We start from the raw sequence: 25,834 nt of genomic DNA, 5'->3' as shown, positions 1-25,834 counted from the left end.
GCAATACTTCCTTCTTTTGCGAGGTGAAAGTGATTCTTAATGAAGGATGACGCTCCTTTTAACGCAATTAGGAGAGTGAATTCATTATAGATGTATTTTACCAAGTGCAAAAGAGGTTGTAGTCAAGGACTTACACCTCTTGTAAGAGAGAATCCTTGAACAAACAACAACAAATGCATACAAGGCATAACATCAAGTAATAAAGTCCACACCATCCACAAAATAGGAAAAAGAGTGGATCCTTAGATAAAAATAAGGAAAGATCATTGCCTCAATGAGAAGGACTTACACAATCTTCTAGGGAGAGATTTGGACATAAGCAAAAGAAGAGATATATGAAATCACTCTTGTCCCCATAGGGACAAGGGATAACATAGAAAATTAGGCTATTATGTTGCTTCAAAAATATGATTGCACTTGAAATTGTACCATCATGAATGACAATGAGCCCCCAGTAAATGAGCTACCAATGTCACATAATGATGAGCAACATAATAGCCATTAATGTTATTTAAAGACATGATAGATTGAATGAGGTATTTGAATATGACATGCTAAATGCTCAACTATAAGTGAGATCAAAAACATGTATAAAATTGAAGAAGAAAAGTCACAAGAACTCTTAGAAGAGGGATGAGTGTAATTTATTAGAGCCTTATCCCTGGAGGAAAGGACTTTATGATGAATAGGAGATAAAGATTCATAAGTGGATTTAGAAATTTGAGGGGATTCATAAAGAGATTTGTTCATTGCCAAGATTTCCTTATGAGGCGAATGAGAGTTGATAGAAGTAGAAGATGATTTAGTTGAAGTGAGATCATCATCACTACTAAATATAGCATTCACATTGAGAGATGGTCTTTTAGATGCTTTAGTGCGTTTGCAGGGATTATAGCCAAGTCCAAAGGCATAATTGCGAAAATTAGTCTCTAGAGGAACTTTTATCCCTTGTTCATGAGCGCCACAACCATTTCCATGATACCCATGCTTAGCAAAAATGCGAAAACCACGACCATAACGATTAGCCATTTCAGGAAGAGAAGGTGGTTTTTCATAAGACAAAGAATCAAACTCTTCATAATTAGAGGTGTGAGGAGAAGAAGTTTGAGAAGCGGCCACAAAATTATTGCTCATAGATTCAGGTAAGACTGATTGATCTCTAGTTTCTTCCTTCTTTTTACCTTTAAGATCTCTAGGAGGAACCCTATATTCACCTACAAAGGTGGGATTAAAATCAAGAGATCCCCAATCGTCTTCCGCGAGAACCTTCTCAGGATCAAAAGCCTTTTCATGTGTAGACTCAAGTCCAGAAGGATCTTCTTCAGGAGCTTTAGGCTCATCCAAAGAATTTTGATTATCAGAGGGTGATGATTCATCCATAGGTATCTTGTTTAACGAGTCATCACTAGAAGAGGAAGGCTTAGAAGAACTCCCTTTGGAAGTAGATGTTTGCAAACAAGCCTGAAGATTAGTATCACCTATCAAGGTATATGTCTTATTGTTATAAATAAATTTAACTTGTCTATGCAATGTAGAGGGGACAGCTTGCATACTGTGAATCCAAGGTCTCCCTAATAACAAGTTGTATGTTAAATTTCCCGACATAACATGGATAGGAGTAGGCAAAGTAACAGGTCCCACTGTGACGGGTAAGGTGATAATACCTAATGAAGACTTAGCCACATTATCAAAGCCTCAAATGGGACGAGAGTCAGGCTCAATAAGGGATGTATCCACATTCATCTTATGCAATAGATTAATGCTACACACATTAAGGCCAGAACCATTATCTACCAGTGTTCGTCTTATAGCAGTGTCATTTATGATAACCACAATCATCAAGGGATCATATTGTTGTTGAATTTCACTAGTAGGCAACTCATCTTGGGTAAACACAATTTGAGCTTTAGGATTCGTCATAGAGTTAACCAAAGATACTATATTACTAGATGTATTAGGTGGAGGAACATTCAAATCTTTCAAGGCATCTTGTAACATTCCATGATGAGCAGAAGAAGTTTGGATCAAATCCCAAAGGGATATCTTAGCAGGGGTAGCTTTAAGTTGTTCTATGAGATCATAGTCCTTACTAAGCATTTGTGAAATACGAGGCGCTTGAGGAAGAATAGGTTGGGAAGGAGGAAGTGAAGTGGGGATAACTGGAGGAGGACTAGGTTGCGTATTGTTTCTTGTATTATAGGTATGGGCAACCGTATGATAACTCTCTCTAGTTAGTTGCTTAGCATACTCATAAGGGCTCTTAGAAGAATAACCTCCTTGCACAGTAATAATAGGTTTCTTAGGAGTGCAAAAAGAATCATTAGCATAACCACCTTGAACCACTAAGATAGGCTTATTTAAAGGTTGAGAATTTTGAGAAGGACAAGCACCTTGGACAGTGAAGAGAGGTTTGTTAGGTGTCTCATTCAAATGTATCAAATTGATTGAGGATGGTTTAGAGGAATGAACAAAAGTGTTGGAAGAATTATTGATAGTCTTCTCTTGCACTAAAATCTTATCACGGATTAAATCAATTTTAGGAGAGAGACAAGGGGTAAACATTGATGTTCTAGTAGGAAGAGGAAAGGTCATATCATCCTCTATCATCAAAGGATCTACATGGGGAATAAACTCTCTAGGAGAAGGATCAACACTACTCTCTAAAGTCTCACTTTTGAGAGGGAGATCTTTGAAAGAAATGTTAACCATCTTGCTTTGAACTAGGGTTTCCTTATGAGTAGAACCAAGTTGAGGAGAGGGAGAATAATTGAGATTCAAGGAAGGGGAGAAACTATCAAGGGAGTTTCCAATCTTGATTTCATCCCCTTTGGCTAGGGGTAGAGAATAATCTATACCTTCTTCTAATGGTTCATCCCAAATAGTGAGGTTGTTGAAAGGAATGTTTAAAGTATTGTCAATTTCGGGAGAGGAGCTAACATTGTTTATTAATTCTTCATCCTTAGGAGGGAAAGCATCAATAAATGTGTTAAACTCATCCTCTTTCCTCAAAATATGTTCAATATGATCTTTAGGGGAGAGAGAATTAAGGAAATTGCTTATTATTTCATCTTCTTTCTCTAAGGGATGCTTATGGGTAAGACAAACTTTAGGAGAAGGGTAAGCATTTATCATTAATTCATCATCTCTAGCGGGAATTTTGTTGGAAAAGGAAAGGCCATCACTAGGAAATGTAGGGATAATGTCATCTTCTTGCACACAAGGATCCTCATGAAGGGAGCATTTTTTAGGAGACACAAAGGCATCAAGGGCATCATCCCACAAAGCATGATCATATCTATTAAAAGGTTTATCTTTTGATTCAAAAGGAGATATTTCCTCATAGAGGGGATTATTGAACACAACCATGTTACTAGATTCAGTGGAAGAGTTGATAGGAATGTACCCTTGAGAGGAACCATTTGACTATCTTTCTCATCACATCTAAATGGCATAGTAACAAGGTTTATGAGTTTTTGGTAAAATGAAGGTTTGGTATATTTAGGTTTCAAAAATTCATCTAAAGCTTCATCTAACTCATAATCATCACAAATATGATCATCTTGCAAATAAAAATCTAACATTTTGAAATTGCATAAAATTTAAACACAATGCAAAGAAACACACTTTTTTTTTTTCTTTTTTTCTTTTTAATGAAAATGAAATGAAAACACACGAAATCTAGATCTAGATCTAACAAATGCAATGCAAGAGGAAGCAATGATAGATTCACGTCGGGTTCACCAAAATGTGTAGGGGAAAAAGCGAGACTAGGACAATGTACCCTAATCCTAACTTTTGACACACATTGCGGAATACGAAAGAGCCTAGAGATATCGCACGGTTGGCTACTTCTTTTGGTGAAAGAGAGAGCCACGGGATATCTATTAGGATTTCTATTCCCTTGTTGAAATTGAAAGCTAAAATGATACAAGTTCAAACCCTAACCTCGAAATGTAAGTATGAACTAGTAACAAGTTTGCAGAATTGAACTTAAATGATGGAAAGCTGTAAACACAAGGATAAGACAAGAATGAAAATGCGTACCCGGAGTTAAAATCTGACTGAAAATGTTCGGGACGGGGGCGCGGGCGCCACTGTCCTGATTCTGCCCCTAAAACTGCTCCGGAAACTGCTGTTTTTGCACTTTGGAAAAAGCTGTCAAAAATGCTGAAAATGCTATCGGACCAGGGCGCCCAGCGCCCCTGTCCCAGGGACCAGGGCGCCCAGAAGGGACCAGGGCGCCCAGCGCCCCTGTCCTGGCAGGACCAGGGCGCCCCACGCCCCTGTCCTGGTCTTTTGTTCTGAAATTTGGTGGGAAGGCCGGTCTCAGTCTGCTTCTTCCGGATCTGCAACTTGCGGCGTCGTCCGAGTCCCGAAACTTGCAATAATATCTGAAAAGGGGAAGGGGCGGCTATATAGGGTTTTGCCTTAGTCAAACCCCCGCTTCGGTGATTTCCACCTCCACGAATAGCCAAGTTGTTTTGTAAAATGTATTGTGTGTGCAGACCTAGTGTGTGTGCAAGGTCCAAAATGCAAGAAAGCAAACTAGAGCAACCTAGAAAGTAAACCCTAATTGCTTGTAAATGATGATGCCAATGCTCTAAATCAAGATGCAATGTGATCTAAAGCATGAATAAAGGATATATTGAAGCTTATGCAAAGACATGAAAACAACATGAAATCATACCCAACCCTCAAGGGAGGGGTACAAGCCAATCTTCAGTTGGTAATCTCCTATTGTTCTTCAATGTCTTCCAAGCCCTAAGTGGATGAATGAATTTGATAAGTGCTTGATAGATGGATGTTGAATGTTGTTGAAGTCTTCAAAGATCTGCTCTTTCGCTGCATATGAAGTTCCTGGAAACCAAAAATCGGATCCTTTCCAATGAGGAAGGAAAGAGAGCTTTTATGTATGAAACCCTAGGTTGTAAATTCGTATTTTGGCCGACCTAGAGATTGAACATCCCGCCAATTTCTTGGGGTTAAGCTTTATTTTATGATTGGATCGTGCTCCCAAAATTTCGGGAAAAATGTCCGGGACCATGTTGCACGGGCGCCATGGTCCCGACAACTTTTCACCAAATTTTCAGGGCCGTCAGATATGATGATTTTAGAGAGAATCCCGAAGTTACAGGTGATTTCGAGATGTTTTGACCCTCGAAATCAAGCCCCCAAGTTCGAAATAGGACCTAATTAGGGTTTTTGATTAAATGATGTATAGGAGGAATAAAATGAAAACGGCACACTTTAATGAAAGGGCCCAACTTTATGATATGGGAGATGATAAAATAGGACCTTAGACCTAATTAATTTAATTAATTAAGTGCTAAAGGGGAAATGCAATGCAAAATGCAAAATGCGCCAAGGCGGGTGCTAAACTAGGTGTGAAATTGTACCACCCTAGCAAGTGCGTACAATTTACGACGCTACAGGAGCAACGATTAGCATAAACAATGATAGGGATCAGCGGCGATAGTTGTAATAAGGAGTCACGACCCCTTACAAAGAAAACATGAATGGGAGAAGGTGTGACTTTCAAGATGCAATCCTTCAAGGGTAATGGATACATAAGTCAATCAGATCGCTCATTCCAAACAAGGTGTAATTAGTATCTATCATTTATCCGCAGATGTGAAGAAGTTTGTGGGCAGACCGAAGGCCAAAATTATCGAGCACCAAAACCAAGGCATATAAGTGTTTGACGGTCAAGATTAGTATCAGCCAATTCAATATAGAAGTCATTCTAAAATAGGACGAAGGCAGTATAATTTACATCTAGTCATCTGGATCCCATAAATTATAAGCAGAATTTAAGTGTCTCAGTAGGGGACATTACAACAACCTGAGTGGGTCTAATGGTGAAGGTTGTGTGCTCCATAGAGAAACATGGTTAAATCTGAGGGTGTGTGAACTGTGAAGGATCTATGCCTTATTGAACAATGCACATGGTAAATTGACTATCAGTCACCTTCGTTTGTGGGGTTTAACAACAAGGGTCTTGGACACCAAATTGGCCTCTCTGTAAGTGGGAGGATTCATACGAATTTGGTGTCTCTGTAAGCAAGAGAATTTACACCGTTGAATATGACAGTAGAGGAAGCCGACATGAATATTGTCTAGTAGTCCCATAGCATCAAGAGAATGTACTTGTTAAATTCAAAGTTTGTAAATTTTTTAGGCCAAAAAGGAGCTCAAATTTGGTTATTTTTTAAGACGAAAAGATAGAATCAGATCTTTTGGAAAGGAATTGTAATCTTTGAATAACGAGAGCCATTTTAATAAATTCATTAACCAACACCAATATGTGTTATATCTACAACTAGAACTCCCTATTTTAAACATTCTATTAAAACAAACTTCTAACGTTTCTTTAATTTGTAATAGGATATCTATTTAAAGTGCTACATGTAGAGCATATATATTTACTCTCATAACCAAATTGGGTAAGATTAGCATTTGAGCTTATAAGTTTTCTCACTTTAATTAGTTAATAAAAGTATATATGAACCTACTGTTTTAGATATATATGCATGTTAAATGTGCAGAAGCTACAATATTATCTGTCTCAGTTAAGAGTTTCCTTCATGAATAAAGCTGATGAACTTTGTGTTCATAGAATACTACATTTTAACAGCAACAAGATTTCAAAAAGAATTTTATAATGAGAGTATGCAGAACTGCAGTCTCAATTTTATTCAAATTTTCCAATGAAAATTTTAAACAAAGCCCTATATACCTGTATATATTTGAACTATAAAATAGCAGTGTGAACTATGGACAACATTCTCACCTATATATATATATATATATATAAATCCATCTGGTTGTTTTCTTCTGCAATATCGATATGAGAATGTATATATATGCTATGCTACCTAATAGTTTGATTATCCTCTTTTTATTATTGTCCTTGAAGCTTTTGTTGTTTCTTGCTCTTGGAGATAATTTGATGCTTTAATGTAAATAATAAATTTTCATCTAATATTCATTAGTTAGTTTTGCCCCTTTCGACTATAATGAAGGGAGGGACTGGGCAATAGTTCATATAATCGATGCAAAGAAGAGATGAGAAGTTCATATGTTTGATCTTGGAAATAATTTAATGCTTTAATGTAATTAATATATTTTCACCTAATATCATTAGTTATTTTTTCCCTTTTGAAATATAATGAAATGAGAGTCCAATGCAGGCATGGGACACAAGAGCCGGTAGGAGTTCATAGAACCGATGTAGAGAAGAAGAGATGGGAAGCTCACATGTTTGATCTTAGACAGCCTTCTTGTATCCCCTTCACTGTAAGGGGTTAAGATTCTTTATACAACTGACATTGTTGGCTTAAATTTAATTATAGATTAAGGCCCCGATTCTTTTTACATGCATTTAAGAAATGAAGGTTTGGCTCATGGAGTTCTATTAATAAACAGCTATGGATTGTTTTTCTGGACTTGTACTTTGCAAGATTGTCTGCATCACATGTGGTTCAGCAATTCACTGACCTCATAACACATACAGCTGCAACGCCCTATTGGGCTTCTGGTATGTCCATACATGCCCTGCTCTGCAGTTTTTTGGTGTAGCATTGTATTGTTTATTGGCTTTGAAATATTTTACAGAACCTGCAAATCATCTATAATAGTAAGCTAAAGTTATATCAGCTAACTGAGCTTTGTTGGTTTCAGAATCTAATAATTTTGGTTTAGGGTTTCAATATTTTTTTGAATTCCTTGTTTAGGGAGCTCTGGTAATTTTGTTGGATTTATTCATTTTGTTTATTATTTGAAATGGGATGCAGGGATACGATTTTTCTTGGTTTCAGGCCAGCAGATTTTATAAAGTAGAGAATGAAATATGTGTAATACAGAGAAGCTACAATCATTGAAGTTTACGAGGTTGACATGATCGATTAAAATTGAACCTAACCTGGTACGTATAGTTGTTTAATGTTTTAGATTGTTTTCACAACCATTTGTGTGATTAACTACCTTGGTTCGTGTTCCTGTTTTGTGTGATTAACTACTATGGTAGTTAGAAAAAAAACGTTTACACAACTTGTTTTCACAATATGCTTTGAATGATTTATGACTGACCCTTCTTGAGATTAAATAAATGTTCCTTCTCTGTTACCGCAATTCGTCTTTCTTTGATATTAGGATTGCTAATTCATAAAAATGGCTTTTGAGACTGCCATACTCCTCTTAGCTGCTAATGATCCCTCTGATGACTGCTCAAATGTCTAATGGACTGTGTTCTGGTCTTCATGGACCTTTGATGAGTTTTTTGTAAGTATTCCCTTTTATAGAGGCCATCATACCTTTCTGTCTTTGCTCATTAGTGAGGACTGCTCACTTGTAAGGGTATTGACCTTTGCTAGATTTGGGACTGTTGTTCTGAAAACTGTTTCTTAGTTTGGATCATTGTTTCCTTTGTTACTAGTGATGCTACTAATCCTCATGATGACCTGTGGCTCATGATGAGGATTAGTGGCATCATGAGCCACAGGTCAATGAGGGTTTTGAATGCCTCAACGTACCTTAACTTTATACCCCCTGACTGTATAGGCTCTACATATTATTGGTGTGAAGGTTTATCAAAGATCTGTCTATTCATATGATTGTCTTACTTCAAAACAGATCTCCATAGCTTATCATGAGAACCTTCAATGCTATTACCTGTGTCAGGACAAGAAATGTGACTGTGAAATTTTTTTTGTTGTTATTAATGAGTGTAGGTTTCTTTGGACAGCAGTGATCAAGGACTGCATGCTATCATGGAACCCATATTGTGCTTCTCTTTATTGCTCAGACTGCTCAAACTTTTGCCACAAGTCTGCATTCGTAGCTCTTGGTGATGGATCATTCTAGGACTCTCACAACTTTGTAAGGGTTCTTTATTATCTTTGTACGCTGTGTAACAGCCTTCCTATACAATATTAATCTATCTACTGCAAATAAGGACTGTCTTCCTTAAAGCTGCTCTGAAGCTTGATTATACTTACAAGGACTGTCATCTTGTTTATCATATATGATGGCTATATGCCTCTTGATGGAGACTCTAAGTATTCCTTGTTGCGATGATTGGTATCTTTACCTTGAGCACTGTCCTTAAACATCTTTTGAAGATATTATCCTTTAGCTTTTCTTGTTCACCATTGTGTTTTGCATTTATTCTTTGACTGCCTATTATCCATTGTACAGTGCTCTTTTCTAGTGTGCATGCTATCATGAAACCCATATTGTGCTTCTCTTTATTGCTCAGACTGCTCAAACTTTTGCCACAAGTCTACATTCATAGCTCTTGGTGATGGATCATTCTACGACTCTCACAACTTTGTAAGGGTTATTTATTGTCTTTGTACACTGTGTAACAACCTTCCTCTACAATATTAATCTATCTACTGCAAATAAGGACTGTCTTCCTTAAAGCTGCTCTGAAGCTTGATTATACTCACAAGGACTGTCATCTTGCTTATCATATATGATGGCTATATGCCTCTTGATGGAGACTCTAACCATTCCTTGTTGCGATGATTGGTATCTTTACCTTGAGCACTGTCCTTAAACATCTTTTGAAGATATTATCCTATAGCATTTCTTGTTCACCATTGTGTTTTGCATCTATTCTTTGACTGCCTATTATCCACTGTACAGTGCTCTTTTCCAGTCTGCTGATTTTGCAGTGGCAAATTGAAAAGTTATTGCTGCTGCTAATCAAATCCATGGTGCATCATTCTCGGCACTGTACTATGACATTTTATCAGTCTGGTTACCTAATGCACTTAAGGTTTAATGCCCTTGAGAATGACTGTTAATCTGATCCTTCGTATGTTTTGAACATTGTTCCCTGACTGATTCATATAGAAAACTTATTACAGAGCTCCTCTCGAAGATGATAGTCCTTGTATCATATTTTGTGTATCCTTACAACTATTTTGAAGCCTCTTTGATCTACTCTTTTGAAGATCATTGTCCAATTTATCAGACTTGGGCGTATTTGCTATCTTCTACTACACCCTAGACTAAGGTATTGGCTGATAAAAAACTTTTGTTTTGCATTAGACTGTCCTAAGGAAACATTTACACATTATGTCTTCTCTTTGAGACTATACTTTCATATATTGATCATGTCCTAGTCTGCAACAAAAACTTTGAACGTCATGCATATCTTTTATACCATTAACAGGAGATTTGGTTGTTGTTATGAGGCTCTTCTATGGCTGCAAACTTTGTTTATGAATTGATCTTTGACTGTTTATTGCTGCTCTGTATTGGCTACCTCTCAAACCCTTAGACTATCAAAATAGCATCTGATTGTTCTCTTCATTTCAATGCATCCTTTTGATATTTATCTTTACTTTTGATGTCTTGATGACATTGAGGACTCTCTTTTTTCTCCTCATGACTGCTATTTCCTTGTATACCTGAACTTTATCACGATGGTGACATCATAATTCTGCCATGATTGAATGCTCTTTGAAGACCATTTCTGTGTTTCCCCCATTGCATGGACTATCTCACTGTCAAAACTTTGTTCCTCTTTGTGTCTCACCATGACTTGATGAAAGGACTTGGAGCTGTCTTAATGGCGCTGTGAAGACTACTTTGGATATTAATTTCCTTAAGATTGTCATCAAAACCTTGCCTTCTATTGTTGTTATAATAACTTCCTTTTATCCCTTTGTTCTTTGAGTTAAGATCAACCTTAATGAAAGTTGTAGCTCTCCACTATTATGGAATAAGAGGTTTCTAATTACCGTGCAGACTTAGAAGTTTGTTGATCTCTGAATGGTCCTCAATCTCTGCAAGCATTCTGTTTTGGCTCTGCATGTTGATCTTCTCACAACAGCCCCTTCGTTTCAAGAGCAAACCTAGCGAAACCCTAAACGCATATACGAAGACCTTGCTTTCTACAAATGTAAGAAAGAACTTGATAAGACCTATCTGACCTGATTAATGGAGAACTATGTGCATGAGGCTTGCATGGAAGGATGATAGTGATCTCTATTACTTGCAACGACCTCCACAAGTACTCTTCTCTATCGTGGAGCATATTTCACATTCAACAAACCTGTAGATGATTTCTTAACTTCTTGAAAACTGAAGAACACATGATCTTGACACTCTTTGAGATAGACTGAATATTGAAGTGTAGAAGTAGTATTGAATGGATCTTCAATTCTTTATTAGAGAGATTGGCCGCCATGATAAACCCGCAACTGTAAGAAAACTTACAGAAAGATATGGCTTATTTGTATAATAACTCAAGCCTTCTCAACACAACCCTAGCCTGACTCTTTCCACGTGGAAAACATGCCTCATGACACACTATGCCACGTGGAAATACATTCAAACCTTGAATTCTTCATGCAACGCAGAAAAAAGGGCTGTGGGACACTTTATTTATTTATTTATTTATATTTCACTTTTGGGCATAGTGAATAGGTTTATGTTTGCTCTTTACATTTGAATAAAACAAAAAACCTACGGTCCCTTGTAAGACTATTTTTATCTTGAGCAAAAATAGGTAACAATTACGTCCACCACCTCTTTCACGAACGCCAACATCATCTGTTATTTTCTGCATCTTTGGTGAAATTTTTTTATCACTGTTTTAAAATTCAAACAGTTTTCCATCTTTGTGATGTTTTTTTCGGTTTTTTTTTGGTAGTTGTAAAATGTATGAATCTTTGAGCATCCTAAATTTCATTTTCTAGATTGGAAATTACTTCTATGATCATTTTTTCTTGTTGCATTATGTTGACTAATTTATGGCTGAATTGGTATGACAGGGTGGTAGACAGCAAGCTCACAACAACCCTTCTCTGCAACCTCCTCAATGATTGGGTGGCAACATGTTGCAGCCAAAAAACTGTTGTTTGATAAGAAGGATCTTGAGCAGCTTTTTGAATTAGTCGTTTTCCATCATGGTGTATTAAAAACAGCCAAAGATGGAATTAGGCTTGTATCATTTCTTTAGTTATGTTTTGGTCAAGCATACTGACTTGATAACATTGTAACATGTACAAATATAATGTTTAATAAAAAAATTATTTTGATTGGAAGGGGTTAAAAACTCCTTCCAAAGACTGAAGGGAATAGTCACTGGCCATGGTTATTCCTTGAGGTCGTGTTTTCTAACACCTTAAAGAATGGTCAATAGGCCAAAGCCATTCTTTAAGGTGTGTGTCTCATTTTCGTTGTTTTTTTTCTATTAGTTTAATTTTTATTTAAAGCATTTATTAATTTTGATTTCAATACTGAAGTTAAATTTTACAATTTCGAATAATAAATTTATCATTTACCCCCTCCCTAAATGTTTTATGAATCATTTATAACATGGTGCACAAAAAAGATAATCATTTGCTCAATTTATGAATGCAATTCACTCTACTTGACTATGCCACTACAAATTAAAAAATTGCAATCACATAATTAACATTATTGTAAATGATTGAAAACTAATCACGAATTACCCTTCTGAAAATATCATTAAAAGAGCATCATGAAAGCAATATGCATAACATTAACACTGTTTTACCAATAATTATAATAAAATATGTATTTTGACTCATAACATATTAACACTTTCAAATTCCATAACTAACAACAAATTATAAAATATGACACTTAATATAACCATCACATTTATCATCATAATAAATAAAATATTTCGACTCACAACATATTAACACTATTTCATATTCCATAACTAACAACAAATTATAAAATATGACACTTAATATAACCATCACATTTATCATATATAATAAAACATGTGTTGTGTGGTTGGTTGGTCTGGTCCGGTCTTGTCTCGTCTTGTTGTCTTAGGTCACTTAGGGGAGGCCATACAAGCTTCTACCTTCACGTGGTTGGCCTTGTTAGTAGAGAATGTTTGAATAAATATTCTTGAAGCTAAGAGAAGCTTACATGTAAATATTTTCATTTTAAATAAATAATGTTTTATAAATTTAAGGTAGTTCATTGGATGTTGAAATTCTTTAAATAAAAAGAAAACTGTGATTGCAAAGGTGAAATAAAGGCAAAGTAAATAATATTTTTTAGACTAGAAACATATATGATATGTTTTCAAGATGGTAAAATATTAGGTTTCCTTAAATTGTTGGTATTTTTATGGAGCTTGTTTTTAACTAAGTATAATAATCTTAATCCCAATCCTAACCTTCTCATAATCAAAAACTATTTCTAAGCATTATTAGGGTTTAGAGTTACGATTATTGTTAGGGTTTACATCATGGGTAGGGTTAGGGTTGGGATTATTGTTTGGGTTTAGGGTTATGAATCCTAAACCCTAAATTTGAACCTTAATATCAAAAAGCCAAAATCCTAAATATGAACTCTAAATTTGTTTATTAGAGTTCAGATTTAGGGTTCAAATTGAGGGTTTAGGATTTGGATTTAGGGTTTAGATTTAGGGTGTGGGTTTAAGGTTTAGGGTTTACTGTTCAAATTTAGGGTTTAGGGTTTGGATCAGATTTAAAGTTCGGGGTGTATGTTTAGGGTTAGGGTTTAGTTCTTGGATTCAGGGTTTATGTATAGGGATTAGGGTCAAGGGTTTGGGGTTCAAATTTAGGGTTTAAGGTTTCGACAACAAACTAAACCCTGAAACCTGAACCCTAATATCAAAAAGCCAAAACCCTAAATATGAACTCTAAATCTGTGTATTAGAGTTAAGATTTAGGGTTTAGGATTTGGATTTAGGGTTTATGGTTTAGGTTTAAGGGTTTAGATTTAGGGTGTGTTTAAGGTTTTAGGGTTTGGGTTTTGAGTTTAGGGTTTACATTTAGGGTTTAGGGCTTAGTGTTCGATTTTAGGGTTTAGGGTTCAAGTTTAGAGTTTGGGGTTCAGGTTTAGCGATAGGGAGGGTTCAAGTTTAGGGTTTGGATCATGTTTAAAGTTCGAGGTTCAAGTTTAGGGTTTAGGGTTTAGGTTTGGGGTTCAAATTTAGGGTTTCAGGTTCAAATTCAAGGTTTAGGGTTTGGAGAATACTCTGAACCCTAAACCCTAAATTTGAACCCTAATATCGAAAAGCCAAAACCCTAATTTGTTTATTAGAGTTCAGATTTAGGGTTTAGGATTTGGATTTAGGGTTTATGGTTTAGGTTTAAGGGTTTACTGTTTGAATTTAGGGTTTGGGGTTCAAGTTTAGTGTTTGGGGTTCGGGTTTAGCGATTTGGATTTAGGGTTTAGGGTTTAGGGTTTAGGGTTTGGATTAGATTTAAAGTTTGGGGTGTAGGTGTAGGGTTTAGTTCTTGGATTCAGGGTTTAGGTATAGGGATTACGATCAAGGGTTTGGGGTTCAAATTTAGGGTTTTGACAACAAACTAAACCCTAAACCCTAAATTTTAACCCTAATATCAAAAAGCCAAAACCCTAAATATGAACTCTAAATCTGTGTATTAGAGTTCAGATTTAGGGTTTATGGTTTAGGTTTAAGGGTTTAGATTTAGGGTGTGTTTAAGGTTTTAGGGTTTGGGTTTCGAATTTAGGGTTTAGGGCTTAGTGTTCGATTTTAGGGTTTAGGGTTCAAGTTTAGAGTTTGGGGTTCGGGTTTAGCGGTTTGGATTTAGGGTTTAGGGCTAGGGAGGGTTCAGGTTTAGGGTTTGGATCATGTTTAAAGTTCGGGGTGTAGGTTTAGGGTTCAAATTTAGGGTTTCAGGTTCAAATTCAAGGTTTAGGGTTTTGAGAATACTCTGAACCCTAAACCCTAAATTCAAAAAGCCAAAACCCTAATTTGTTTATTAGAGTTCAGATTTAGGGTTTAGGATTTGGATTTTAGGTTTATGGTTTAGGGTTCAAGTTTAGAGTTTGGGGTTCGGGTTTGGCAGTTTGGATTTAGGGTTTAGGGCTAGGGAGGGTTCAGGTTTAGGGTTTGGATCATATTTAAAGTTCGGGGTGTAGGTTTAGGGTTAGGGTTTAGGTATAGGGATTAGGGTTTAGTTTCAAGGGTTTGGGGTTCAGATTTAGGGTTTCAGGTTCAAATTCAACATTTAGGGTTGTGAGAATACTCTGAACCCTAAACCCTAAATTTGAACCCTAATATCGAAAAGCCAAAACCCTAATCTGTTTATTAGAGTTCAGATTTAGGGTTTAGGATTTGGATTTAGGGTTTAAGGGTTTAGATTTAGGGTGTCGGTTTAAGGTTTAGGGTTTGGGTTTCAAGTTTAGGGTTTAGGTTTAAGGTTTAGAGTTTAGGTTTAAGGTTTAGGGTTTAGTGTTCGAATTTAGGGTTTAGGTTTCAAGTTTAGAGTTTGGGGTTCGGGTTCAGATTCAGAGTTTAGTTTGTTGATCTATAAATTTGAACCCTAATATAATTGACCTATAAATTTGACCTATAATTGACCTATAATAGGGTTTAAATTTAGGGTTTAGGGTTCAGTTTGATGTCAAAACCTTAAACCTTGAATTTGAACCCTAAACCCTAATCCCCAAACCCTGAACCCTAAAACTTGAACCCTGAATCTAAGCACTAAACCCTAACCCTAAACCTAGATCTCGAACTTTAAATCTGATCCAAACCCTAAACCTCAACTCTCCCTAGCCCTAAACCCTTAATCCAAACCGCTAAACCCGAACCCCAAACTCTAAACTTGAACCCTAAACCCTAAACCCTAAACCTTAAACCCACACCCTAAATCTAAACCCTTAAACCTAAACCATAAACCCTAAATCCAAATCCTAAACCCTAAATCTGAACTCTAAACCTTGAACCCTAAATCTAAACTTTAATAAACAGATTAGGGTTATGGCTTTTTGATATTAGGGTTCAAATTTAGGGTTTAGGGTTCATAGTATTCTCAAAACCCTAAACCTTGAATTTGAACTTGAAACCCTAAATTTGAACCCCAAACCCCTAAACCTAAACCCTAAATCCAAACCCTAAACCTACACCCTGAACTCTCCCTAGCCCTAAACCCTAAATCCAAACCGCTAAACCCGAACCCCAAACTTTAAACTTGAACCCTAAACCCTAAAATCAAACACCAAGCCCTAAACCCTAAACCTTAAACACACCTTAAATCTAAACCCTTAAACCTAAACCATAAACCATAAATCCAAATCCTAAACCCTAAATTTGAACCCTAAATCTAAACTCTAATACACAAATTTAGAGTTCATATTTAGGGTTTTGGCTTTTTGATATTAGGGTTAAAATTTAGGGTTCAGTTTGTTGTCAAAATCCTAAACCTTGAATTTGAACCCCAAACCCTTGACCCTAATCCCTATACCTAAACCCTGAATCCAAACATAGGGATTAGGATCAAGGGTTTGGGGTTCAAATTTAGGGTTTAGGGTTAAGTTTGTTGTCAAAACCCTAAACCTTGAATTTGAACCTAAAACCCTAAATTTGAACCCCAAACCCTTGACCCTAATCCCTATACCTAAACCCTGAACCCTAAATCCAAGCACTAAACCCTAACCCTAAACCTACACCCCGAACTTTAAATCTGATCGAAACCCTAAACCCTCACTAGCCCTAAACCCAAAATCCAAACCGCTAAACCCAAACCCCAAACTCTAAACTTGAACCCTAAACCCTTAAACCTAAAGCATAAACCCTAAATCCAAATCCTAAACCCTCAATTTGAACCCTAAATCTAAACTCTAATTAACAGATTTAGAGTTCATATTTAGGGTTTTGGCTTTTTGATATTAGGGTTCAAATTTAGGGTTTAGGATTCATAACCCTAAACCTAACCATGATGTAAACCCTAAACCCTAAACCCTAAACTCTAAACCCTAACAATGATCCTAACTCTAAACCCTAATAATGCTTAGAATTAGGTTAGGATTGGGATTAAGATTATTATACTTAGTTAAAAACAAGCTCCATAAAAATACCAAACAATTTAAGTAAACCTAATATTTTACCATTTTGAAAACATATCATATATGTTTCTAGTTTAAAAAATATTATTTACTTTGCCTTTATTTCGCCTTTGCAATCACAGTTTTCTTTTTACTTAAAGAATTTCAACATCCAATGAACTACCTTAAATTTATAAAATATTATTTATTTAAAATGAAAATATTTACATGTAAGCTTCTCTTAGCTTCAAGAATATTTATTCAAACATTATCTACTAACAAGGCCAACCACGTGAAGGTAGAAGCTTGTATGGCCTCCCCTAAATGACCTAAGACGACAAGATCAGACAAGACCAAACCATACCAACCACACAACACATGTTTTATTATATTTATCATCATGATGATAAATGTGATGGTTATATTAAGTGTCATTTTTTATAATTTGTTGTTAGTTATGGAATATGAAATAGTGTTAATATGTTGTGAGTCAAAATATTTTATTTATTATTATGATGATAAATGTGATGGTTATATTAAGTGTGATATTTTATAATTTGTTGTTAGTTATGGAATATGAAAATGTTAATATGTTATGAGTCAAAATACATATTTTATTATAATTATGGTAAAACAGTGTTAATGTTATGCATATCACTTTCATGATGCTCTTTTAATGATATTTACCCTTGGTTATATTAAGTGTGATATTTTATAATTTGTTGTTAATTATGGAATATGAAAATGTTAATATGTTATGAGTCAAAGTACATATTTTATTATAATTATGGTAAAACAGTGTTAATGTTATGCATATTGCTTTCATGATGCTCTTTTAATGATATTTTCATAAGGGTAATTCGTGATTAGTTTTCAATCATTTACAATAATGTTAATTATGTGATTGCAATTTTTTAATTTGTAGCGGCATAGTTAAGTAGAGTGAATTGCATTCATAAATTGAGCAGATTTGGCTTTTGTAAAGGTTATCAATGATTATCTTTTTTGTGCACCATGTTATAAATGATTCATAAAACATTTAGGGAGGGGGTAAATGATAAATTTATTATTCGAAATTGTAAAATTTAACTTCAGTATTGAAATCAAAATTAATAAATGCTTTAAATAAAAATTAAACTAATAGAAAAAAAACAACGAAAATGAGACACACACCTTAAAGAATGGCTTTGGCCTATTGACCATTCTTTAAGGTGTTAGAAAACACGACCTCAAGGAATAACCATGGCCAGTGACTATTCCCTTCAGTCTTTGGAAGGAGTTTTTAACCCCTTCCGATCAAAATAATTTTTTTATTAAACATTATATTTGTACATGTTACAATGTTATCAAGTCAGTATGCTTGACCAAAACATAACTAAAGAAATGATACAAGCCTAATTCCATCTTTGGCTGTTTTTAATACACCATGATGGAAAACGACTAATTCAAAAAGCTGCTCAAGATCCTTCTTATCAAACAACAGTTTTTTGGCTGCAACATGTTGCCACCCAATCATTGAGGAGGTTGCAGAGAAGGGTTGTGAGCTTGCTGTCTACCACCCTGTCATACCAATTCAGCCATAAATTAGTCAACATAATGCAACAAGAAAAAATGATCATAGAAGTAATTTCCAATCTAGACAATGAAATTTAGAATGCTCAAAGATTCATACATTTTACAACTACCACAAAAAACCGAAAAAAAATATCACAAAGATAGAAAATTGTTTGAATTTTAAAACAGTTATAAAAAAAATTTCACCAAAGATGCAGAAAATAACAGATGATGTTGGCGTTGGTGAAAGAGGTGGTGGACGTAATTGTTACCTATTTTTGCTCACAAGATAAAAATAGTCTTACAAGGGACCGTAGGTTTTTTGTTTTATTCAAATGTGAATGAGCAAACATAAACCTCTTCACTATGCCCAAAAGTGAAATGTAAATAAATAAATAAAGTGTCCCACAGCCCTTGTTTCTGCGTTGCATGAAGAGTTCAAGGTTTGAATGTATTTCCACGTGGCGTAGTGTGTCATGAGGCATGTTTTCCACGTGGAAAGAGTCAGGCTAGGGTTGTGTTGAGAAGGCTTGAGTTATTATACAAATAAGCCATATCTTTCTGTAAGTTTTCTTACAGTTGCAGGTTTATCATGGCGGCCAATCTCTCTAATAAAGAATTGAAGATCCATTCAATACTACTTCTACACTTCAATATTCAGTCTATCTCAAAGAGTGTCAAGATCATGTGTTCTTCAGTTTTCAAGAAGTGAAGAAGTCATCTCCAGGTTTGTTGAACGTGTTCAAATATGCTCCATGATAGAGAAGAGTACTTGTGGAGGTCATTGCAAGTAATAGAGATCACTATCATCCATCCATGCAAGCCTCATGCACATAGTTCTCCACTAATCAGGTCAGATAGGTCTTATCAAGTTCTTTCTTACATTTGTAGAAAGCAAGGTCTTCGTATATGCGTTTAGGGTTTCGCTAGGTTTGCTCTTGAAACGAAGGGGCTGTTGTGGGAAGATCAACATGGAGAGCCAAAATAGAATGCTTGCAGAGATTGAGGACCATTCAGAGATCAACAAACTTCTAAGTCTGCACGGTAATTAGAAACCTCTTATTCCATAATAGTGGAGAGCTACAAATTTCATTAAGGTTGATCTTGAACTAAAAGAACAAAGAGATAAAAGGAAGTTATTATAACAGCAATAGAAGGCAAGGTTTTGATGACAATCTTAAGGAAAGTAATATCCAAAGTAGTCTTCACAGCGCCATTAAGACAGCTCCAAGTCCTTTCATCAAGTCATGGTGAGACACAAAGAGGAACAAAGTTTTGACAGTGAGATAGTCCATGCAAAGGGGGAAACACAGAAATGGTCTTCAAAGAGCATTCAATCATGGCAGAATTATGATGTCACCGTCATGATAAAGTTCAGGTATACAAGGAAATAGCAGTCATGAGGAGAAAAAAGAGAGTCCTCAATGTCATCAAGACATCAAAAGTAAAGATATATATCAAAAGGATGCATTGAAATGAAGAGAACAATCAGATGCTATTTTGATAGTCTAAGGGTTTGAGAGGTAGCCAATACAGAGCAGCAATAAACAGTCAAAGATCAATTCATAAACAAAGTTTGCAGCCATAGAAGAGCCTCATAACAACAACCAAATCTCCTGTTAATGGTATAAAAGATATGCATGACGTTCAAAGTTTTTGTTGCAGACTAGGACATGATCAATATATGAAAGTATAGTCTCAAAGAGATGACATAATGTGTAAATGTTTCCTTAGGAAAGTCTAATGCAAAACAAAAGTTTTTTATCGGCCAATACCTTAGTCTAAGGTGTAGTAGAAGACAACAAATACGCCCAAGTCTGATAAAATGGACAATGATCTTCAAAAGAGTAGATCAAAGAGGCTTCAAAACAGTTGTAAGGATACACAAAATATGATACAAGGACTATCATCTTCGAGAGGAGCTCTGTAATAAGTTTTCTATATGAATCAGTCAGGGAACAATGTTCAAAACATACGAAGGATCAGATTAACAGTCATTCTCAAGGGCATTAAACCTTAAGTGCATAAGGTAACCAGACTGATAAAATGTCATAGTACAGTGCCGAGAATGATGCACCATGGATTTGATTAGCAGCAGCAATAACTTTTCAATTTGCCACTGCAAAAGCAGCAGACTGGAAAAGAGCACTGTACAGTGGATAATAGGCAGTCGAAGAATAGATGCAAAACACAATGGTGAACAAGAAATGCTATAGGATAATATCTTCAAAAGATGTTTAAGGACAGTGCTCAAGGTAAAGATACCAATCATCACAACAAGGAAAGGTTAGAGTCTCCATCAAGAGGCATATAGCCATCATATATGATAAGCAAGATGACAGTCCTTGTGAGTATAATCAAGCTTCAGAGCAGCTTTAAGGAAGACAATCCTTATTTGCAGTAGATAGATTAATATAGTAGAGGAAGGTTGTTACACAGTTTACAAAGACAATAAAGAACCCTTACAAAGTTGTGAGAGTCCTAGAATGATCCATCACCAAGAGCTATGAATGCAGACTTGTGGCAAAAGTTTGAGCAGTCTGAGCAATAAAGAGAAGCACAATATGGGTTTCATGATAGCATGCAGACTGGAAAAGAGCACTGTACAGTGGATTATAGGCAGTCAAAGAATAGATGCAAAACACAATGGTGAACAAGTAAGGATAAAGGATAATATCTTCAAAAGATGTTTAAGGACAGTGCTCAAGGTAAAGATACCAATCATCGCAACAAGGAATGGTTAGAGTCTCCATCAAGAGGCATATAGGCATCATATATGATAAGCAAGATGACAGTCCTTGTGAGTATAATCAAGCTTCAGAGCAGCTTTAAGGAAGACAGACCTTATTTGCAGTAGATAGATTAATATTGTAGAGGAAGGTTGTTACACAGTGTACAAAGACAATAAAGAACCCTTACAAAGTTGTGAGAGTCCTAGAATGATCCATCACCAAGAGCTACGAATGCAGACTTGTGGCAAAAGTTTGAGCAGTTTGAGCAATAAAGAGAAGCACAATATGGGTTCCATGATAGCATGCAGTCCTTGATCACTGCTGTCCAAAGAAACCTACACTCGTTAATAACAACAAATATTTTTTCAGTCACATTTCTTGTCCTGACACAGGTAATAGCATTGAAGGTTCTCATGATAAGCTACAGAGATCTGTTTTGAAGTAAGACAACCATATGAATAGACAAATCTTTGAAAAACCTTCACACCAATAATATGTAGAGCCTATACAGTCAGGGGGTATAAAGTTAAGGTAGGTTGAGGCATTCAAAACCCTCATTGACCTGTGGCTCATGATGCAGGTCATGATGAGGATTAGTAGCATCACTAGTAACAAAGGAAGCAGTGATCCAAACTAAGAAACAGTTTTCAGAACAACAGTCCCAAATCTAGCAAAGGTCAATACCCTTACAAGTGAGTAGTCCTCACTAATGAGCAAAGACAGTAAGGTATGATGGCCTCTATAAAAGGGAATACTTACAAACAACTCATCAAAGGTCCATGAAGACCAGAACACAGTCCATTAGAGATTTGAGCAGTCATCAGAGGGATCATTAGCAGCTAAGAGGAGTATGGCAGTCTCAAAAGCCATTTTTATGAATTAGCAATCCTAATATCAAAGAAAGACGAATTATGGTAACAGAGAGGGAACATTTATTTAATCTCAGGAAGGGACAGTCATAAATCATTCAAAGCATATTGTGAAAACAAGTTGTGTAAACTTTTTTTTTCTAACTACCATAGTAGTTAATCACACAAAACAGGAACACTAACCAAGGTAGTTAATCACACAAATGGTTGTGAAAACAATCTAAAACATTAAACAACTATACGTACCAGGTTCAATTTTAATCGATCATGTCAACCTCGTAAACTTCAATGATTGCAGCTTCTCTGTATTACACATATTTCATTCTCTACTTTATAAAATCTGCTGGCCTGAAACCAAGAAAAATTGTATCCCTGCATCCCATTTCAAATAATAAACAAAATGAATAAATCCAACAAAATTACAAGAGCTCCCTAAACAAGAAATTCAAAAAAATATTGAAACCCTAAACCAAAATTATTAGATTCTGAAACCAACAAAGCTCAGTTAGCTGATATAACTTTAGCTTACTATTATAGATGATTTGCAGGTTCTGTAAAATATTTCAAAGCCAATAAACAATACAATGCTACACCAAAAAACTGCAGAGCAGGGCATGTACGGACATACCAGAAGCCCAATAAGGCGTTGCAGCTGTATGTGTTATGATGAGGTCAGTGAATTGCTCAACCACATGTGATGCAGACGATCTTGCAAAGTACAAGTCCAGAAAAACAATCCATAGTTGTTTATTAATAGAACTCCATGAGCCAAACCTTCATTTCTTAAATCCATGTAAAAAGAATCGGGGCCTTAATCTATAATTAAATTTAAGTCAACAATGTCAGTTGTATAAAGAATCTTAACCCCTTACAGTGAAGGGGATGCAAGAAGGTTGTCTAAGATCAAACATGTGAGCTTCCCATCTCTTCTTCTCTACATCGGTTCTATGAACTCCTACCGGATCTTGTGTCCCATGCCTGCATTGGACTCTCATTTCATTATATTTCAAAAGGGAAAAAATAACTAATGATATTAGGTGAAAATATATTAATTACATTAAAGCATTAAATTATTTCCAAGATCAAACATATGAACTTCTCATCTCTTCTTTGCATCGATTATATGAACTATTGCCCAGTCCCTCACTTCATTATAGTCGAAAGGGGCAAAACTAATTAATGAATATTAGCTGAAAATTTATTATTTACATTAAAGCATCAAATTATCTCCAAGAGCAAGAAACAACAAAAGCTTCAAGGACAATAATACAAAGAGGATAATCAAACTATTAGGTAGCATAGCATATATATACATTCTCATATAGATATTGCAGAAGAAAACAACCAGATGGATTTATATATATATATATATATATATAGGTGAGAATGGTATCCATAGTTCACACTGCTATTTTATAGTTCAAATATATACAGGTATATAGGGCTTTGTTTAAAATTTTCATTGGAAAATTTGAATAAAATTGAGACTGCAGTTCTGCATACTATCATTATAAAATTCTTTTTGAAATCTTGTTGCTGTTAAAATGTAGTATTCTATGAACACAAAGTTCATCAGCTTTATTCATGAAGGAAACTCTTAACTGAGACAGATAATATTGTAGCTTCTGCACATTTAACATGCATATATATCTAAAACAGTAGGTTCATATATACTTTTATTAACTAATTAAAGTGAGAAAACTTATAATCTCAAATGCTAATCTTACCCAATTTGGTTATGAGAGTAAATATATATGCTCTACATGTAGCACTTTAAATAGATATCCTATTACAAATTAAAGAAACGTTAGAAGTTTGTTTTAATAGAATGTTTAAAATAGAGAGTTCTAGTTGTAGATATAACACATATTGGTGTTGGTTAATGAATTTATTAAAATGGCTCTCGTTATTCAAAGATTACAATTCCTTTCCAAAAGATCTGATTCTATCTTTTCGTCTTAAAAAATAACCAAATTTGAGCTCCTTTTTGGCCTAAAAAATTTACAAACTTTGAATTTAACAAGTACATTCTCTTGATGCTATGGGACTACTAGACAATATTCATGTCGGCTTCCTCTACTGTCATATTCAACGGTGTGAATTCTCTTGCTTACAGAGACACCAAATTCGTATGAATCCTCCCACTTACAGAGAGGCCAATTTGGTGTCCAAGACCCTTGTTGTTAAACCCCACAAACGAAGGTGACTGATAGTCAATTTACCATGTGCATTGTTCAATAAGGCATAGATCCTTCACAGTTCACACACCCTCAGATTTAACCATGTTTCTCTATGGAGCACACAACCTTCACCATTAGACCCACTCAGGTTGTTGTAATGTCCCCTACTGAGACACTTAAATTCTGCTTATAATTTATGGGATCCAGATGACTAGATGTAAATTATACTGCCATCGTCCTATTTTAGAATGACTTCTATATTGAATTGGCTGATACTAATCTTGACCGTCAAACACTTATATGCCTTGGTTTTGGTGCTCGATAATTTTGGGCTTCGGTCTGCCCACAAACTTCTTCACATCTGCGGATAAATGATAGATACTAATTACACCTTGTTTGGAATGAGCGATCTGATTGACTTATGTATCCATTACCCTTGAAGGATTGCATCTTGAAAGTCACACCTTCTCCCATTCATGTTTTCTTTATAAGGGGTCGTGACTCCTTACTACAACTATCGCCGCTGATCCCTATCATTGTTTATGCTAATCGTTGCTCCTTTACTTGTATTTTAACCAGGTCGTTTTCATTCATTAGCATGTCGGTTAATTAATTAGTCAAGTGTTATCTTAAGCATTACTCATTACTCATAACCGCTATTCAGTCATTTGCTTTCATTTCAACAGATATCGATGGGTGGATGGTTATGGTATGCATTAGTTAATGCAATCTAATTATCGGCATTTGCCCAGCTTGATTTCTATATTACTGTTGGTTCATGCCTTAATCGTGGATGATCTTTTACAATCATGAAAACACGGTTATCACCTATGGCTAATATTTGTTACCATGATTGGTATATACCCGGTTGATATTCTAGCAACTTTGTTCAATATTTAGTTCTTGATGATGACCTCTCTGAGACGTATACGCTCTCACCAATCATTTACATTGTTGATTAATATCTTCTATCATGATAGTCTTGTATTGGTGCCATGTTTCCTTAATAGATATCTTCTCCTTGATTAGAAACGCACGGTGTGAAGCGTTGATACTCCTATGACTGCTTCTTACGTATCGATTATATACCTTGATCGATCAATCCAATTAAGCACAATATCTCTGCGTTATTTATGCATCTTTTGAGATAGCGGAACTGTATATACGCTGGACATGTTTGACCTTTCGATGGCTGGGATTATCTTCTTTATTCTCTTTTTGATCGGTTAACAATAGACATTGATCTATAGGATCGCTGATTTCGGATATGGTTGATATAGTGATCATAAAGATTATTTGGTCTCTTTTCAAATCTTATTTACAAATTGGTCTCCATTGGAGACTTCTCGAATTTGGGCGATCTCAGTGGATAATGCTTAGGGGGGACTGATCTCAGTTTAGGAATGGGACATTACAGTTGTACTTCAGGTTGAAGCAGTGACTATTATAACTAAGTTATTCTTAAAAGTCACTCTTACCCCTATTAATATTTTGACAGAAAGCTTTAGGTTCAACATGTGAGGTGGGAAAATTTTAGTGCATTTTAATGATCGAGAATAATAGTGTTTACAAACAGGGTTTCAAGATGGAAAGTGAGAATATAATAGAGTATTAGGAGGAACGTGATAAAACATATGAGCAGGACTTCAACCAACTCCATAGGAAGCGGCACCAC

The 25,834-nt window shown here is 35.5% G+C and overlaps 1 long non-coding RNA gene across 3 annotated transcripts in view; it reads left to right on the top strand.

Annotated features, from left to right (window-relative positions):
- The window catches only part of LOC131062443 (uncharacterized), a 29,020-nt gene extending 16,932 nt beyond the window's left edge, over positions 1-12,088 (top strand). The window contains exons 5-8 of one of the 3 annotated variants that reach the window (XR_009110892.2): positions 7,191-7,296; positions 7,461-7,537; positions 7,794-7,924; positions 11,787-12,088. This is a non-coding gene — a long non-coding RNA (uncharacterized LOC131062443). Of the gene's footprint in view, positions 1-7,190; positions 7,297-7,425; positions 7,538-7,793; positions 7,925-8,729; positions 8,811-11,786 lie in introns of those variants that run through there. The other 2 variants (XR_009358763.1, XR_009358764.1) reach the window with 2 other exon arrangements.
- Positions 12,089-25,834: the final 13,746 nt, after the last annotated feature.

Source organism: Cryptomeria japonica, chromosome 8 (genome assembly GCF_030272615.1).
Source record: "Cryptomeria japonica chromosome 8, Sugi_1.0, whole genome shotgun sequence".
Classification (NCBI taxonomy): Eukaryota; Viridiplantae; Streptophyta; class Pinopsida; order Cupressales; family Cupressaceae; genus Cryptomeria; species Cryptomeria japonica.
Note: the sequence above shows the minus strand (reverse complement) of the source record. Positions and strands in the feature narration are given on the sequence as shown.